The sequence below is a fragment of the Bos grunniens genome, chromosome 15 (genome assembly GCF_055505025.1).
Source record: "Bos grunniens cultivar Pamir isolate PY7600 chromosome 15, Bosgru_T2T1.0, whole genome shotgun sequence".
Taxonomy (NCBI): domain Eukaryota; kingdom Metazoa; phylum Chordata; class Mammalia; order Artiodactyla; family Bovidae; genus Bos; species Bos grunniens.
The window spans coordinates 16,430,372-16,450,269 of NC_141179.1; positions in this window are offsets into that span (position 1 = coordinate 16,430,372).

The window sequence follows — 19,898 nt, forward strand, 5'->3', positions numbered from 1 at the left end:
TAGTAGCCTTGGACAGAGATGACCAGTCTGGTCTTGGCTCAGTGAAGCCACTGTAATAAATATGTTTCTTTGAAAAGACATGAGTCTGAAAGTTGTGAATGCTCATGAACTGCATGTTAAAAAATAGGGCAGGTGGAGAACAGAATCTGGACAAGGAATCTACTTTTGAAAAATCTGAGCTTTGTTGTGAATATAAGAATAATCTTTATGGAATGTTTTCCAAATTGACCACCTCAAATAAATTTGACTTGTATTGATGTGAGAACACTAACAGTAACAAGAAACGCTGAGAATACCACAGACAACTTCAAACAGTCAAATCCTTTCAATTTTCCAAATAGTAACTCATTATGAAATCAGGAATATCGATTATTTCCAATCATTATCTGCATTTTCAACTCTCTACTATAATTATTATAACAACTGACATACAAATTCACACTGTGACCTCCACATACGATTTTTTAAAGGCACTTGCATATTCCCTGTAACAGAGAATTCACAGCATGGTTACAAGCACACATGAGCTTTAGAGTCCTAAAGATTAGGATTTATATCTTAACTCCATCAACCCACTAGCTTTCTGTCTCAAGAACATGTACTTAATCTCATTTAGCCTCGGTTTCTTCAGCTGTAAAATGGAGATAAAGGTATGCCAGGATTTCTCAACCCTGGCACTATTCACATTTTGGCTCAGATAACGCATTATCTGGGGGGAGGGGGACCTGTCCTATACATTATAGGATGTTTAGTAGTAATCTTGGCCTCTAGACACCAGTATCTCTTGTCATTGTGAGAATCAAAAGTGTCCGTAGACGCTGACAAATGTCTTCTGCAGGGTAAATTGCCCTAGATTAAGAACCACTGAGGAACTTCCCTGGTGGCCCAGTGGTTATGAGTCAACTTGCCAATGCAGGGGACATGGATTTGATTCCTAGTCCAGGAAGATCCCATATGCCACGGGGCAACTTAGCCCATGTGCCACAACTACTGAGCTGCCTCTCTAGAGCTGAAGTTCTGGAACAAGAGAAGCCACTGAAGTAAGAGTTCCGAGCCCTGCAATCAGAGAGTAGTGTCCACTTATCACAGCTAGAGAAAAGCCCATGCACAGCAATGAAGACCCAAAGCAACCAAGAAAAAAAAAAAAAAAAGACTTTGCCTTCCAGCACACAGGGTGTGGGTTCAATCCCTGGTCAGAGAACTAATGTTTCACATACCTTACAGCTGAAAAACGAAAACTTAAAACAGAAGCATTACTGTAAAAAATTCAGTAAAGACTTTAAAAATGGTCCACATCAAAAAAAAAAATCTTACAAAAAAAAAACGAAGACCCACCAAAATATGGCTACCTCTCAAGGTTGTTTTGAGGATTAAATGAAATAATAATAATGACACAGTGTAGTGTGTGGCATGTAATAAAAATTGAAGTTCCAGTGCTTTGGCCACCAGATGCAGCATCAACTCATTGGAGAAGACCCTGATGCTGGGACAGATTGAAGGCAAGAGGAGAAGGGAACAACAGAAGATGAGATGGTTGGATGGCATCACTGACTCGATGGACAGGAGTTTGAGCAAACTCCAGGAGATGGTAAAGGACAGGGAAGTCTGGCGTGCTGCAGTCTGGGTCACAAAGAGTGGGACATGACTGAGCAACTGAACAATAACAAATTGTATAATTAGTTATTATTGATACCAGAGAGTAGGTTCTTGTCTCATGGCATAGAGAATTCAAAGATAAGAGAAGGAGGTCAAGAAAGCAGAATGAGGGTTTATATAGGTGATATGCTTTTAGGGGAAAGCAGGCAGACTTAGGTGAGTGGCTGTCCTGAGCTTCTTCGGCAGGTTGGTTATGTGGAGTGTAGAAATGAAGAAGTAGAATATTCACTGGGGAGGGAAGGTTTGGGGAGTCATATTCCCTGATTTTCATCCCAGCTCCACCTTCCTGAGAGGTGCAGGAATTTTTGTTCTTATTTAGTCTTGATTGGAATTGTCATGGTGTCTAGAGATTCCTGCCCTTCCTTGTCCGCCCAAGGATCCCCATTGACCCCCACTGTTTGCAAGGCATGTGGGTTCTTGCCATTCAGCCCATGTCCTCTTTCTCTGCTAATGTCTAGCTAACTGCCTTCTTTGACATTAGTATCATAAGAATGTGTGATGAACACATTTTACAAAAGTTTACTTAATATAATTTTTGCCATGTTTCATATTTGTGTCAAGTCCATTCATGTGCACATACTGGCTCATAATGTTCCTAGTGCTGGACAACTCTTATCTTGTGCCACTCCTCACATTCTCTTCTGCCCACCTTTTAGCTCCAGCCCTTGCTGTGGTGATCAGCTGCACACGGTGTAACCTCAGCTATACCTCTCTCTCCCCAGCTTCTATCCTGGGGCTTCTCTGCTACTGCAGGTTACCCACAGGAACTCGCTCAGCCATTCCAACAGAGGAGCAAACCTGGAAGTGTGAAAAAGTTTACATCTCATGTCATACTTGGCCAGTGTGACATGGGAAATGATGGGTAAATACTCCCTTCTCCATCCATTGGGCAGACTGTTTTGTGGTGCATTCTATGGCTTCACAGAGGGTTCGAGTGGGGTCAAGTATCAAATGTCACACTGGTGGCCACCTAATGCACTCTTTTTTTAAAATATAATTTTATTTATTTTAATTGGAGGTTAATTATTTTACAATATTGTATTGGTTTTGCCATACATCAACATGAATCTGCCACAGGTATACACGTGTTCCCCATCCTGAACCCCCCCTCCCACCTCCCTCCCCGTACCCTCCCTCTGGGTCATCCCAGTGCACCAGCCCCAAGCATCCAGTATCGTGCATCGAACCTGGACTGGCGATTCGTTTCATATATGATATTATACATGTTTCAATGCCATTCTCCTAAATCATACCACCCTCTCCCTCTCCCACAGAGTCCAAAAGACTGTTCTATACATCTGTGTCTCTTTTGCTGTCTCGCATACAGGGTTATCGTTGCCATCTTTCTAAATTCCATGTATATGTGTTAGTATACTGTATTGGTGTTTTTCTTTCTGGCCTACTTCACTCTGTATAATAGGCTCCAGTTTCATCCACCTCATTAGAACTGATTCAAATGTATTCTTTTTAATGACTGAGTAATACTCCATTGTGTACATGTACCAAGCTTTCTTATCCATTCATCTGCTGATGGACATCTAGGTTGCTTCCATGTCCTGGCTATTATAAACAGTGCTGCGATGAACATTGGGGTACACGTGTCTCTTTCCCTTCTGGTTTCCTCAGTGTGTATGCCCAGCAGTGGGATTGCTGGATCATAAGGCAGTTCTATTTCCAGTTTTTTAAGGAATCTCCACACTGTTCTCCATAGTGGCTGTACTAGTTTGCATTCCCACCAACAGTGTAAGAGGGTTCCCTTTTCTTCACACCCTCTCCAGCATTTATTGCTTATAGACTTTTGGATCGCAGCCATTCTGACTGGCGTGAAATGATACCTCATGGTGGTTTTGATTTGCATTTCTCTGATAGTGAGTAATGTTGAGCATTTTTTCATGTGTTTGTTAGCCATCTGTATGTCTTCTTCGGAGAAATGTCTGTTTAGTTCTTTGGCCCATTTTTTGATTGGGTCATTTATTTTTCTGGTAATGCACTCTTATGTGGACTCCATCCTCCCTTGTTTCACTCTTCCTTCTCCTTCTCTACTGTGTCTTGCAATCACTTCCCTAAATAGACTGCTTGCATGCAAACCCTTATCTCCGGTTCTATTTTGGAGGGAACCTAGTGTCAACTGAAACAAAAAAAGTACAATTTAACAGCTGAGAATTTGTTTTATATAGCGGTCTTTCTGCAGACTTCAGGCCTGGGAGGCAGTCTCTCAGCTGAGGGACTGCTGCTAAGAGAAGAGGTATCAAGAGTCTGTTCAGTTCAGTTCAGTCGCTCCGTTGTCTCTGACTCTTTGTGACCCCATGGACTGCAGCAAGCCAGTCTTCCCTGTCCATTACCAACTCTCGGAGCTTGCTCAAACTCATGTCTGAGTCGGTGATGCCATCCAACCATCTCATCCTCTGTCGTCACCTTCTCCTTCTCCTTCAATATTTCCCAGCATCAGGGACTTTTCCAATGAGTCAGTTCTTCACATCAGGTGGCTCAAATATTGGAATTTCAGCTTCAGCATCAGTCCTTCCAATGAATATTCAGGACTCATTTCCTTTAGGATTGACTGGTTTGATCTCTTTGCAAGCAAGGGATTCTCAAGAGTCTTCTCCAATACCACAGCTCAAAAGCATCAATTCTTTGGTGCTCAGCTTTCTTTATGGTCCAACTCTCACATCCATACCTGACTACTGGAAAAACCATAGCTTTGACTATATGGACCTTTGTCGGCAAAGTAATGTCTCTGCTTTTTAATGTGCCGTCTATGTTCATAGCTTTTCTTCCAAGGAGCAAATGTCTTTTAATTTCATGGCTGCAGTCACCATCTGCAGTGATTTTGGAGCCCAAAACAATAAAGTCTCTTGCTGTTTCCATTATTTCCCCATCCGTTTGCCATGAAGTGATGGGACCAGATGCCACGATCTTAGTCTTTTGAATGTTGAATTTTAAGCCAGCTTTTTCACTGTCCCTCTTTCACTTTCATCAAGAGTCTCTTCAGTTCCAATTTGCTTTCTGCCATAAGGATTGTGTCATCTACATATCTGAGATTATGGTATTTCTCCCAGCAATCTTGATTCCAGTTTGTGCTTCATCCAGCCCAGCATTTCGCATGATGTACTCTGCATATAAATTAAATAAGCAGGTTGAGAATATAAGACTTGATGTACTCCTTTCCCAATTTGGAACCAGTCTGTTCTATGTCCAGTGCTAACTGCTGCTTCTTGACCTGCCTACAGAATTCTCAGGAGGCAGGTAAGGTGGTCTGGTATTCTCATCTCTTGAAGAATTTTCCAGTTTGTTGTGAGCCACATAGACAAAGGTGTTGGCATAGTCAATAAAGCAAAAGTAGATATTTTTCTGGAACCCTCTTGCTTTATCTATGAGCTTTTTCAAGAGTCTGTGTTCACTGAAACGATTCTTTTGATATGCACCTTAACTATTTAGGGCTACTATCCTGTTCTTTGGGCCTCACTGGTGGCTCAGACAGTACTGAATCCACTTGGAATGCAGGAGACCCAGATTCCCTCCCTGGGTTGAGAAGATCCCCTGGAGAAGGGAATGGCTCTGCACTCCAGTATCCTTGACTGGAAAATCCCTTGGACAGAGGAGCCTGGCGGACTCCATGGGATTGCAAAGAGTTGGACATGACTGAGCAAGGAACACACATACTGACTTCATGGCTGTAACATTCTTTGTTTATTGATATATCAGGCAACATTTTTCTCTCTTTCTCTTTTTTTAGGCAACATTTTTCATTCAAACTAGGCTAGCCTCGTTCAGAAAGCAAATGTCGTATTTACTCATTTAAAACATGTTTCATGAGCACTCTGGACACCAGCACTGGTATCTGAATTTTATCCTGCATGTCAGTGGTAAAGATTTTCAGTTATTTTTCAGTTATTTATTCCAGTAGTTGTAGCTTAAATTTTTGAAATGATTTTTATTAGGAAAACCCTGCAAACAATGACAGTCTACTAGTGCAGATATGTGGTTGAATACCTGTGAAATTAGTGTATTACTTTATTTCAACACTTTAAAATTAACACAGGACTAATTTCAAACAGTCTCATTTTTTAACTTTTTATTTTTAAATGTATTGCATTTACAGAAAAGTTGCAGGACTAGCACAAAGGACATTTTACCAAGATTCACCAGTTAACATTTTGACATATTTGTTTTATTCTTTTCTTTTTGTGTTGAAGCTAAATCTGGCCTCTGTGTCCCAAGGTCAAATTAAATCTTGGAGGCAGAGTTTTAGTTGAAGTTCAAAACTGAAAGAATAGCTTTAGTGCTTGGGCAGGCAAAGGGGGTCACAGTGAGCTAATGCCCTCAAAACTGTGAGTCCCCCCAACTTGGAGGGGATAGTGAGAAATTTCACAGTAAAGGCTCAGTTGGTGAGCTGATCATTCACAGCATGATCAGTTGGTGGACATTCTTCTGATTGATTGGTGGTGAGCCAGTGGGAATCAGCATCATTAACCTTCTGATTCCAACCAGTCTGAGGTCTACAGCATACCGTCCTCAGCCATTAATTTTTTCCACCTAGTAGGAGTTTCAGTATCTGCAAGACAGCTCAAAAGATCTTGTGTGAATCCCTTGATGGAGAACCGGGACCTTGTCCCAAGGCTGCAATATTGTTTCTCTTGACTTTGTTTCTCCTTTGTCTCACATCCCTTCTTCTTCCCTAATTTACAACTTCTTCTGTCTACCCATTGGAACTCAGGAAAGTTCATGCTGAATGAAGACTATTTCCTGTAATCAAAGAAATGGGGGAATGTAGAAAAGCTTTGTGCCCAGGAGCCCCATAGGGCCCTGCTCATTATCAGTGTGTGTGTGTGTGTGTGTGTGTGTGTGTGTGTGTTGCTGACCCATTTACAAAGTAGCTGTAGACATTATACCCTTTGACCCCTTAATATTAGTGTGCATTTGTTAAGAATAACAATATCTTCCAATTTTCTTGTATAACTACCAATCCAATCCCAAAATGTAACATGGATAAAATACTGTTGTCCAAGTATCATCAGTACTTAATTTAGACAACGTTCCCCAAATGTCCTTTAAAACTTTTTTTTTTTCCTTCTCCAGAGTACAGTTAGGTCAGGATAACATGATGCATTTGGTTGTTATGCCTCAGTCTTTTCCTTTTATTGTCATTTTTTAACCACCCCATGTGGCGTGTGGGATCTTAGTTCCCCAACCAGGGATTGAACCTACCCTTGTCTCTTGTATTGAAAACATGGAGTCTTAGCCACTGGACCACCAGGGAAGTCCCTGTCTCAGTCTTTTATTTGTGACGGGAACCACCTCTCTCTCTCTCCCTCTCTCAGCAAATTGTAAAAAATGCACTATTTTCATTACTAAAATATCCAGAGAAAGAAGAATTCCCACTGTGTATGTTAACTGCTTAGCCACTGTGATGGGCATCTTTCTAAAACATTGCATCTGCCTCTTGGTCTACGGTGAATGCTCTAAGGCCATTGAACTCCTTCTGGAGACACAAACTGACTCGCACTGAGTGTTCCATGCTGCAGAGGTATTTTTATCTCTGTGTGCCCTGTTGTGCTCCAGGAAGGATTTAAGATTACTTATACATGTACAAGATAAAAAAAAAAAAAAGGAAAATGTTTACAGTGGAGAGCATCTCTATTCCCTAGTTCCTACCCTAGTTCTCTAGCCATAAGCTTTACATTCCCTTCACTTAAAGCACTCTTTGGTTGAGAAAATCCATCCAACAAGAAACTCCACCCCAGTGATTTCAGAGCACCATTTTGACTTTCCTTGTCTATAAGCACCTTCACCTTGGTGGGCTCCTTTTTCACTTAAAAGATATTTAAAATTATATCTTAAGACTTAGATGATGTAAAGATGAATATATCAACATTATATATTAGAACATTTTCTTGGAACTCAAATTTTTCCTTTTCCAATTTAAAATAAATGAAACATTTTCAAGCACTCCCCCCACCAAAACCATTGTGGGCCTTAGACACTATGCTTCCTGCCTCTAATGCATGAGGCAGCCCAACTCTCAAATCCATATGCATTTGCCAAATTGAGTGATTTCATGTGGAGGCATACTCAGGTCCTACACCAGGAGAGTTAGGGATGGCCCCTGACTCCCACCAGATGTTCACAGAAGATGGGTGAGGGTGGATCCCAGGCCAAAGATTAATAGTCAAGGGCAGATGTGGGTCCTCCAGGTCAGATTTCCTTTACAGCAGTCCCCTCAGTGTGAGCTGTATGTCTGCTTATTTTCTTTAATTATGGCAACTCTTTAGTTCTGTTGATTTTCTCTGTTGATTTCTGGCTTTTGATTTCATTGATTTCTGCTCTAATTTCTTCTGCTTCTTTTGGATATAATTTGCTATTTGTTTTCTAGTTTCCTAAGGGGGAAATTTAAGTGATTGATTTAAGATCTTTTTTCCTTTCTAATATATTTTTTTAATGCCATAAATTTCTCTCCAGCACTGTTTTCACTGCATCCTACAAATTTTGATAAGTTATATTTTAATTTTTACTTAGTTCAAAACATTTTTCAATTTCTCTTGAGATTTGTTCCTTTACCCATGTATTATTTAGAAGTGTGTTGTTTAATCTACATGTATTTGAAGATTTTCCAGTTATCTTTCTGCTGCTGATTTCTTCTTTATTCCCATTGTGGTTGGAGAGCAGACATGGTATGACTTCTATTGTTTTTAATGTGTTAAGTGTGTTTCATGGCCAAGAATGTGGTCCATTCTTGAGCTTGAAAAGAATGTGTATTTTTCTATTATTGCATGAAGTAGCCTATAGATGTCAATTATGTCCAGTTGATTGATAATGCTATTAAGTTCAGCTATAGCCTTATAATTTTCTCCCTACAGTCTGCCGTTTCTGAGAGATGGATGTTGAAATCTCCCACCATGAAAATGGATTCATTTATTTCTCTTTGCAGTTCTGTCAGTTTTTGCCTCATGTAATTTAATGGTCTGTTGTTAGGTGCACACACGTTAAGGATTGTTGTGTCTTCTTCTAGAATTGACCCTTTTATCATTATGTAATGTGCTCCTTTGACACAACCCTTATGGCAGAAAGTGAAGAGGAACTAAAAAGCCTCTTGATGAAAGTGAAAGAGGAGAGTGAAAAAGTTGGCTTAAAGCTCAACATTCAGAAAATGAGGATCATGGCATCTGATCCCATCACTTCATGGGAAATAGATGGGGAAACAGTGGAAACAGTCAAACTTTATTGTTTTGGGCTCCAACATCACTGCAGATGGTGATTGCAGCCATGAAATTAAAAAATGCTTACTCCTTGGAAGGAAAGTTATGACCAACCTAGATAGCATATTCAAAAGTAGAGACATTACTTTCCCAATAAAGGTCTGTCTAGTCAAGGCTATGGTTTTTCCAGTGGTCATGTATGGATGTGAAAGTTGGACTGTGAAGAAAGCTGAGCACCAAAGAATTTATGCTTTTGAACTGTGGTGTTGCAGAAGACTCTTGAGAGTTCCTTGGACTGCAAGAAGATCCAACCAGTCCATTCTAAAGGAGATCAGTCCTGGGTGTTCTTTGGAAGGACTGATGCTAAAGCTGAAACTCCAATACTTTGGCCACCTCATGTGAAGAGTTGACTCATTGGAAAAGACTCTGATGCTGGGAGGGATTGGGGGCAGGAGGAGAAGGGGACGACAGAGGATGAGATGGCTGGATGGCATCACCAACTCAATGGACAAGAGTTTGGGTGAACTCCGGGAGTTGGTGATGGACAGGGAGGCCTGGCGAGCTGTAATTCATGGGGTCACAAAAAGTTGGACACAACTGAGCAACTGAACTGAACTGAACTGAATGTGCTCCTTTATTCCTGATAACTGTCCTTGCTTTGAAGTCTGCTCTGTCTGAAGGAAAAGTCTACCCACTCCAGTCTTCTGGCCTGGAGAATTCCATGGACTGTATAGTCCATAGGGTTGCAGAAAGTCAGACATGACTGAGCAACTTTCACTTCACTTCACTGTCTGAAATTAATACAGTTACTCTTGCTTTTTGAAATTAATGTTAGCAAGGTACAATTTCCTCCATCCATTTAACATTTAATCTATATGTGTCTTTATATTTAAAGTGGGATTCTTTTAGACAACATATAGATAGTTGGATCTCATTTTTAAAAATCTTTTCAGACAAAGTCTTTTTAATTGATGCATTTAGACTATTGATGTTCAAAGTAATTATTGGCATAGTTGGATCAATATCTACCATGTTACATCTACTGTTTTCTTTTCATTGCATTCATTCTTTGTTCCTATCTTTGTCTTGTACACTTTCTCTGTTTTGTTTTTTTTGTGTGTGTGTGGTTTTAACATATTTTTATTGAAATATATTTGACATGCAACACTGTGTATATGTAAGTCTTCCCAGATGGCTCAGTGGCAAAGAATTCACCTGTCAATTCAGGAGATGAAAGAGATGTAGGTTCTATTCCTGGGTTTGGAAGACCCCTGGAGGAGGAAATAGCAATCCATTCCAGTATTCTTGCCTAGAAAATTCCATGGACAGAGAAGCCTGGCAGGCTACAGTCCATGGGGTCTCAAAGAGTCAGACATGACTGAGCAAATAACACTACTACTATTGCACATACACTACATCTTTTGAATCTATACACTCATTGATTGGCTAGTAGATTTTTTCCATATCTTAGCTATTGTGAATAATATTGCAATAAACGTAGGAATGCATATATATCTTTGATATCTTGTTTTTTTTTTTTAATTTCCTTTGTGTATATACCCAGAAATGGAATTGCTGAATTATGTGGTAGGTCTCAAAATTGACAGAATGATCTCTGTTTGTTTCCAAGGCAAACCATTGAATATCACGGTAATCCAAGTCTGTGCCCCTACCAGTAATGCTGAAGAAGCTGAAATTGAATGGTTCTATGAAGACCTACAAGACCTTCTAGAGCTAACACCCCCAAAAGATGTCCTTTTCATTATAGGGGACTGGAATGCAAACGTTGGAAGTCAACAAACACCTGGAGTAACAGGCAAATTTGGCCTTGGAACACGGAATGAAGCAGAGTAAAGTCTAACTGAGTTCTGCCAAGAAAACGCACTGGTCATAGCAAACACCCTCTGCCAACAACACAAGAGAAGACTCTACATATGGACATCACCAGATGGTCAATACCGAAATCAGATTGATATATTCTTTGCAGCCAAAGATGGAGAAGCTCTAGACAGTCAGCAAAAACCAGACTGGGAGCTGACTGTGGCTCAGATCATGAACTCCTTATTGCCAAATTCAGACTGAAATTGAAGAAAGTAGGGAAAACCACTAGACCATTCAGGTATGACCTAAATCGAATCCCTTATGACTGTACAGTGGAAGTGAGAAATAGATTTAAGGGACTAGATCTGATAGACAGAGTGCCTGATGAATTATGGATAGAGGTTCATGACATTGTACAGGAGACAGGGATCAAGACCATCCCCAAGAAAAAGAAATGCAAAAAAGCAAAATGGCTGTCTGAGGAGGCCTTACAAATAGCTATGAAAAGAAGAGAAGTGAAAAGCAAAGGAGAAAAGGAAAGATGTACCCATTGGAATGCAGAGTTCCAAAGAATAGCAAGGAGAGATAAGAAAGCCTTCCTTAGCAATCGATGGAAAGAAATAGAGAAAAACAATAGAATGGGAAAGACTAGAGAACTCTTCAAGAAAATTAGAGATACTAAGGGAACATTTCATGCAAAGATGGGCTCAATAAAGGACAGAAATGGTAGGGACCTGACAGAAGCAGAAGATATTAAGAAGAGGTGGCAAGAATACACAGAAGAACTCTACAAAAAAGATCTTCATGACCCAGATAATAACGACGGTGTGATAACTCATCTAGAGCCAGACTTCCTGGAATGTGAAGTCAGGTGGGCCTTAGGAGGCATCACTGCAAACAAAGCTAGTGGAGGTGATGGAATTCCAGTTGAGCTATTTCAAATCCCAAAAGATGATGCTGTGAAAGTGCTGCACTCAATATGTCAGCAAATTTGGAGAACTCAGCAGTGGCCACAGGACTGGAAAAGGTCAGTTTTCATTCCAATCCCAAAGAAAGGCAATGCCAAAGAATGCTCAAACTACCGCACAATTGCACTCATCTCACACGCTAGTAAAGTAATGCTCAAAATTCTCCAAGCCAGGCTTCAGCAATATGTGAACCGTGAACTTCCAGATGTTCAAGCTGGTTTTAGTAAAGGCAGAGGAACAAGAGATCAAATCACAACATCCACTGGATCATCGAAAAAGCAAGAGAGTTCCAGAAAAACATCTATTTCTGCTGTACTGACTATGCCAAAGCCTTTGACTGTGTGGATCACAACAAACTGTGGAAAATTCTTCAAAAGATGGGAATACCGGACCACCTGACCTGCCTCTTGAGAAATTTGGATGCAGATTAGGAAGCAACAGTTAGAACTGTAGATGGAACAACAGACTGGTTCCAAATAGGAAAAGGAGTATGTCAAGGCTTTATATTGTCACTGTGCTTATTCAACTTATATGTAAAATACCTCATGAGAAACACTGGGCTGGATGAAGCACAAGCTGGACTCAAGATACCAGGAGAAATATCAATAACCTCAGATATGCAGATGACACCACCCTTATGGCAGAAAGTGAAGAAGAACTAAGGGCCTCTTGATAAAAGTGAAAGAGGAGAGTAAAAATGTTGGCTTAAAGCTCAACATTCAGAAAACTAAGATCATGGCATCTGGTCCCATCACTTCATGGCAGATAGGTGGGGAAAGAGCGGCTAACTTTATTTTTCTGGGCTCCCAAATCACTGCAGATGGTGATTGCAGCCATGAAATTAAAATACTCTTACTCCTTGGAAGAAAAGTTATGACCAACCTAGACAGCATATTAAAAAGCAGAGACATCACTTTGTCAACAAAGGTCCATCTAGTCAAGGTTATGGTTTTTCCAGTGGTCATGTATGGATGTGAGAATTAGACTATAAAGAAAGCTGAGCACCAAAGAATTGATGCTTTTGAACTGTGGTGTTGGAGAAGACTCTTGAGAGTCCCTTGGACTGCAAGGAGATCCAACCAGTCCATCCTAAAGGAGATCAGTCCTGGGTGTTCATTGGAAGGACTGATGCTGAAGCTGAAACTCCAATACTTTGGCCACCTGCTGCAAAGAGCTGACTCATTTGAAAAGACCCCAATGCTGGGAAAGATTGAGGGCAGAAGGAGAAGGGGACGACAGAGGATGAGATGGTTGGATGGCATCATTGATGCAATGGACATGGGTTTGGATGGACTCCGGGAGTTGGTGACGGACAGGGATGCCTGGCGTGCTGCAATTCATGGGGTCGCAAAGAGTTGGACATGACTGAGCGACTGAACTGAACTGTGATAGGTTATTTTCAATTTTTTGAGGAACCTCAACATTGCTTTGCATAGTGACTGAACCAATTTACGTTTACACCAACAATTTGCAAGCATTTCTTTTTCTCCATACCTTCACCAGCATTTGTTGTCTCTTATCTTCTTGATGATAGCCATTTTAACAGGTGTGAAGTGATATCTCCTTGTGGTTTTGATTTGCATTTCCCTGATGATTTATGGTGCTGAGCATTTTTTTTTTATGTACCCATTGACTATTTGGGTGTCTTGTTTGGAAAAATGTCTTCTGCCCATTTTGAAATCAGATTGTTTGCTTTTTTTAAATTATCAAATTGTATGAGTTTTTAATATATTTGAATGTTGACTCCTTATCTGAATACGCTTTGCAAAAAAATCTTCTCTCATGGATGCCTTTTAAATTTGTTAATTATTTCTTTTGCTATGCAAATTGTTTTAAGCTTGATGTAGTCGCATATGCTTTTGGACCAGTATCATACAGTTTTTATTACTATGGCTTGATAATTTTGTTTGAAATCAGAAAGTGTGATACCTCTGGTTTTCTTTCCACCAGAGTGCTTTAGTTATTCAAGGTCTTTTGTAGTTCCATACAAATTTTAGGATTGCTTTTTCTATCTCTCTGATAAATACCATTGGTGTTTTGATGGAGATTGTGTTGAATGTATAGATGTGCTGTTAAATCACCTCAGTTGTGTCCAAGTCTTTGTGACCTTCCGGACTGTAGCCCACAGGCTACATGTCCATGAGATTCTTCAGGCAAGAATATCGGAGTGGGGTGCCATTTCCTATTCCAGAATCTATAGATAGCTCTGAGAAATATGGACATTTTAACAGTTCTAATTCCTCTGATTCATGAACACAGAATGTTTTCTATCTGTGTCTTCTTCAGTTTTTTCAACAAAGTCTTATCAGTTCATTAGACACTCAGTCATGTCCAGCTCTTTGTGACCCCAAGGACTGCAGCACACCAGGCTTCCCTGTCCATCACCAATTCCTGGAGCTTGCTCAAACTCATGTGCATCAAGTTAGTGATGCTGTCCAACCATCTCATCCTCTGTTGTCCCCTTCTCCTTCAATCATTCATAGCATCAGGGTCTTTTCCAAGGAGTCAGTTCTTTGCATCACGTGGCTGAAATGTTGGAGTTTCAGCTTCAGTATCAGTCCTTCCATGAATATTCAGGATTGATTTCCTTTAGGATTGACTGGTTGGATCTCCTTGCAGTCCAAGGGACTCCCAAGAGTCTTCTCCAACACCACAATTCAAAAACATCAGTTCTTCAGCGCTCAGCTTTCTTTATAGTCTAACTCTCACATCCATACATGACCACTGGTAAAACTATAGCTTTGACTAAACAAAACTTTGTCAGCAAAGTAATGTCTCTGCTTTTTAATATGCTGTCTAGGTTGGTCATAACTTTTCTTCAAAGAAGCAAGCATCTTTTAATTTCATGGCTGCAGTCACCATCTGCAGTGATTTTGGAGGGCCCCCATCCCAAATAAAAGTCTGGCACTGTTTCCACTGTTTCCCCATCTATTTGCCATGAAGTGATGGGACTAGATGCCATGATCTTCTTTTTTTGAATGTTGAGTTTTAAGCCAACATTTTCACTCTCCTCTTTCACTTTTATCAAGAGGCTCTTTAATCATTCTTTGCTTTCTGCCGTAAGGGTGATGTCATCTGCATATCTGAGGTTATTGATATTTCTCCCAGCAATCTTGATTGCAGCTTGTGTTCATCCAGCCTTGCATTTTGCATGATGTACTCTAAGCAGGGTGACGATATACAGCCTTGACATACTCCTCTTTCTACTTGGAACCCATCTGTTTTTCCATGTCCAGTTCTAAGTATTGCTTTCTGACCTGCATACAGATTTCTCAAGAGGCAGATCAGGTGGTCTGGTATTCCATGTCTTTCAGAATTTTCCACAGTTTGTGGTGATTCACACAGTCAAAGGTTTTGGCATAGTCAATAAAGCAGAAATAGATGTTTTTCTGGAACTCTCTTGGTTTTCCAAATGTTGGCAATTTGATCTCTGGTTCCTCTGCCTTTTCTAAAACCAGCTTGAACATCTGGAAGTTCATGATTCACATTTTGTTGAAGCCTGGTTTGGAGAATTTTGAGCATTACTTTACCAGTATGTGAGATGAGTGCAATTGTGAGGTAGTTTGAGCATTCTTTGGCATTGCCTTTCTTTGGGATTGGAAATAAAACTGACTTTTCCAGTCCTGTGGCCACTGCTGAGTTTTCCAAATTTTCTGGCATATGGAATGCAGTGTTTTCACAGCATCATCTTTTAGGATTTGAAGTAGCTCAACTGGAATTCCCTCACCTCCACTAGCTTTGTTCATAGTGATGCTTCCTAAGGCCCACTTGACTTTGCATCCCAGGATGTCTGGTTCTAGGTGCGTGATCACACCATCGTGATCATCTGGTTTATGAACATATCCCCTCCCTTCTGAACCTTCCTCGCATCTCCCTCCCCATCCCACCCTTCTCGTTTGATACAGAGCCCATGTTTGAGTTTCCTGAGCCATACAGCAAATTCCTGTTGGCTATCTGTTTTACATATATATAGTAATGTAAGTTTCCATGTTACTCTTTCCATACATCTCACCCTCTCCTCCCTCTCCCCATGTCCATATGTCTATTCTCTATGTCTGTTTTTGCATTGTTGCCCTGTAAATAAATTCTTCAGTACCATTTTTCTAGATTCTGCATATATGCATTAAAATACGGTATTTATCTTTCTCTTTCTGACTAGATTCACTCTGTATAATAGGTTCTAGGTTCATCCACCTCCTGAGAATTGACTCAAATGCATTCCTTTTTATGGCTGAGTAATATTCCATTCTTTATATGTACCGAAACTTCTTTATCCATTCATCTGTCGATGGATATCTAGGTTGCTTCCATGTTCTAGCTATTGTAAACAGTGCTGCAATGAACAATGGGGTACATGTGTCTTTTTCAATTTTGGTTTCCTCAGGGTGTATGTCTAGGAATGGGTTTGCTGGGTCATCAGTTCAGTTCAGTCACTCAGTCATGTCTGATTCTTTGTAACTCCATGGACTGCAGCATGCCAGGCCTCCCTGTCCATCACCAACTCCCGGAGTTTACTCAAACTCATGTCCATTCAGTCAGTAATATCATCCAACCATTTCATCCTCTGTTGAACCCTTCTCCTCCTCCCTTCAGTCTTTCCCAGCATCAGGGTCTTTTCAAATGAATCAGCTCTTCTCATCAGGTGGCCAAAGTATTGGAGTTTCAGCTTCAACATCAGTCCTTCCAATGAGTATTCAGGACTGATTTCCTTTAGGATGGACTGGTTGGATCTCTTTGCAGTCCAAGGAACTCTCAAGAATCTTCTCCAACACCACAGTTCAAAAGCATCAATTCTTCAGTGCTTAGCTTTCTTTATAGTCCAACTCTCACATCCATACATGTCTACTGGAAAAACCATAGCCTTGACTAGATGGACCTTTGTTGGCAAAGCAACGTCACTGCTTTTTAATATGCTGTCTATGTTGATCATAACTTTTTTTCCAAGGAGCAAGTGTCTTTTAATTTCATGGCTGCAGTCACCATCTTCAGTGATTTTGGAGCCCAGAAAAATAAAGTCTGCCACTGTTTCCATTGTTTCTTCATCTATTTGCCATGAAGTGATGGGACTGGATGCCGTGATCTTAGTTTTCTGAATGTTGAGCTTTAAACCAACATTTTCACTCTCCTCTTTCATTTTCATCAAGAGGCTCTTTAGGTCTTCTTCACTTTCTTCCATCAGGGTGGTATCATCTGTATATCTAAGGTTATTGATATTTCTCCTGGCAATCTTGATTCCAGCTTGTGCTTCATCCAGCCCAGTGTTTCTCATGATGTACTCTGCATATAAGTTAAATAAGCAGGGTAACAATATACAAACTTGACATATTCCTTTTCCTATTTGGAACCCATCTATTTTTCCATGTCCAGTACTAACTGTTGCTTTCTGACCTGCATATAGATTTCTCAAGAGCAGGTCAGGTAGTCTGGTATTCCCATCTTGTTCAGAATTTTCCACAGTTTATTGTGATCCACACAGTCAAAGGCTTTCACATAATCAATAAAGCAGAAATAGATGTTTTTCTGGAACTCTCCTGGTTTTTCAATGATCCAACAGATGTTGGCAATTTGATCTCTGGTTCCTCTGCCTTTTCTAAATCCAGCTTGAACATCTGGAAGTTCATAGTTCATGTATTGTTGAAGCCTGGCTTGGAGAATTTTGAGCATTACTTTACTAGTGTGTGAGATGAGTGCAACTGTGCAGTAATTTGAACATTCTTTGGCATTGCCTTTCTTAGGGATTGGAATGAAAACTGACTTTTTCCAGTCCTGCTGGGTCATATGGTGGTTTTATTCCTAGTTTTTTAAGGAATCTCCATACCATCTTCCATAGTGGCTGTATCAACTTACATTCCCACCAACAGCACAAGACCGTTCCTTTTTCTCCACACCCTCTCCAGCATTTATTGTTTGTAGACTTTTTGATGATGGCCATTCTGACCAGTGTGAGGTGACATCTCATTGTAGTTTTGATTTGCATTTCTCTAATAATGAGTGATGTTGAACATCTTTCCATGTATTTGTTAGCCATCTGTATGTCTTCTTTGGTGAAATATCTGTTTAGGTCTTTTCCCCACTTTTTGATTGGGTCGTTTGTTTTTCTGGTATTGAGTTGTATGAACTGCTTGTATATTTTGGAAATTAATCCTTTGTCAGTTGTTTCATTTGCTATTATTTTCTCCCATTCTGAGGATCATCTTTTCACCTTGCATATAGTTTCCTTTGCTGTGCAAAAGCTTGTAAGTTTAATTAGGTCCCACTTATTTACTTTTGTTTTTAACTTCATTACTCTAGGAAGTGGGTCATAGAGGATCTTGCTTTGATTTATGTCATCAAGTGTTCTGCCTATGTTTTCCTCTAAGAGTTTTATAGTTTCTGGTCTTACATTTATGTTTTTAATCCATTTTGAGTTTATCTTTTTTTTTAATTTTATTTTATTTTTAAATTTTACAATATTATATTGGTTTTGCCAAATATTGAAATGAATCTGCCACAGGTATACATGTGTTTCCCATCTTGAACCCTCCTCCCTCCTCCCTCCCCATACTATCCCTCTGGGTCATCCCAGTGCACCAGCCCCCAGCATCCAGTATCGTACATCGAACCTGGACTAGCGACTCATTTCATATATGATATTATACGTATTTCAATGCCATTCTCCCATATCATCCCACCCTCTCCCTCTCCCACAGAGTCCAAAAGACTGTTCTACACATCAGTGTCTCTTTTGCTGTCTCTTATACAGGGTTATTGTTACCAGTTGTTTCATTTGCTATTATTTTCTCCCATTCTGAGGATCATCTTTTCACCTTGCATATAGTTTCCTTTGCTGTGCAAAAGCTTATAAGTTTAATCAGGTCCCACTTATTTACTTTTGTTTTTAACTTCACTACTCTAGGAAGTGGGTCATAGAGGATCTTGCTTTGATTTATGTCATCAAGTGTTCTGCCTATGTTTTCCTCTAAGAGTATTATAGTTTCTGGTCTTACATTTATGTTTTTAATCCATTTTGAGTTTATCTTTATGTATGGTGTTAGGAAGTGTTCTAATTTCATTCTTATACATGTAGCTGTCCAGTTTTCCCAACACCATGTATTGAAGAGTCTGTCTTTGCCCCATTGTATTCTTGCCTCCTTTGTCAAAAATAAGGTACATGGGTGCATGGGTTTATTTCTGGGCTTTCTATGTTGTTCCACTGATCTATATTTCTGTTTTTTTTTTTTTTTTTTTTTGCCAGTACCATACTGTCTTGATGACTGTAGCTTTGTAGTATAATCTGAAGTCAGGGAGATTGATTTCTCCAGCTCTATTCTTCTTACTCAAGACTGCTTAGGCTATTCAGGGTCTTTTGTGTTTCCATATGAATTGTGGAATTTTTTAGTCTAGTTCTGTGAAAAATGCCATCGGTAATTTGATAAGGATCACATTAAATCTGTAGATTGCATTTGGTAGCATGGTCATTTTCAAACTGTTGATTCTTCCTGCCCAGGAACTTGGACTATCTCTCCATCTGTTTATATTGTCTTTGATTTCTTTCATTAGTGTCTTATAATTTTCTGTGTACAGTTCTTTTATCTCCTTGGGTAGGTTTATTCCTAGATATTTAATTCTTTTATGTTGCAATGGTGAAAGGGATTGATTCCTTAATTTCTCTTTCTGATTTTTCATTGTTAGTATACAGAAATGCAAGTGATTTCTGTGTATTGATTTTGTATCCTGTTACTTGCTAAATACAGTGATTAGTTCTAGTAGTTTTCTGATACTATCTTTAGGGTTTCTATGTCCAGTATCATGTCATCTGCAAACAGTGAGAGCTTTACCATTTGGCCTCTTTGGCCAGTCTTTTTCTGTAGCTCCGCCCATTCAGGCACTTAGAGGGCTCCTTTGCCTGGGATCTTTCTCTGTTGTTCGGTGCATCAGGCACATAGAGGGGCCCCCCGGCTGGGATCCTGCTCTGTAGTTAAGTGCGTCAGGCATTTGATGGGCCAGCCTCTCTGTTGTTCAGCTGCTGATGCTGGTGTGTGGGGAGAGAGGGGCTATGGTGATGGCTCCACCCACTACGTGTGACAGCAGTGTCGCCTTGCTTCCATGGCTGCCTGGCTTTCCTCCACCGGCATTTCCCGCCACAATCTCCTCCCTCACATCCCCTCAATCCATCTCTCCACAGTCATCAGCAGCCCTTGCCCTGGGATTCCTCTACAATCCCTAAACTCCAGCTCCTAGCCACTGCGCCTTCCAGGGGACCTGTGTCCCTGTCTGG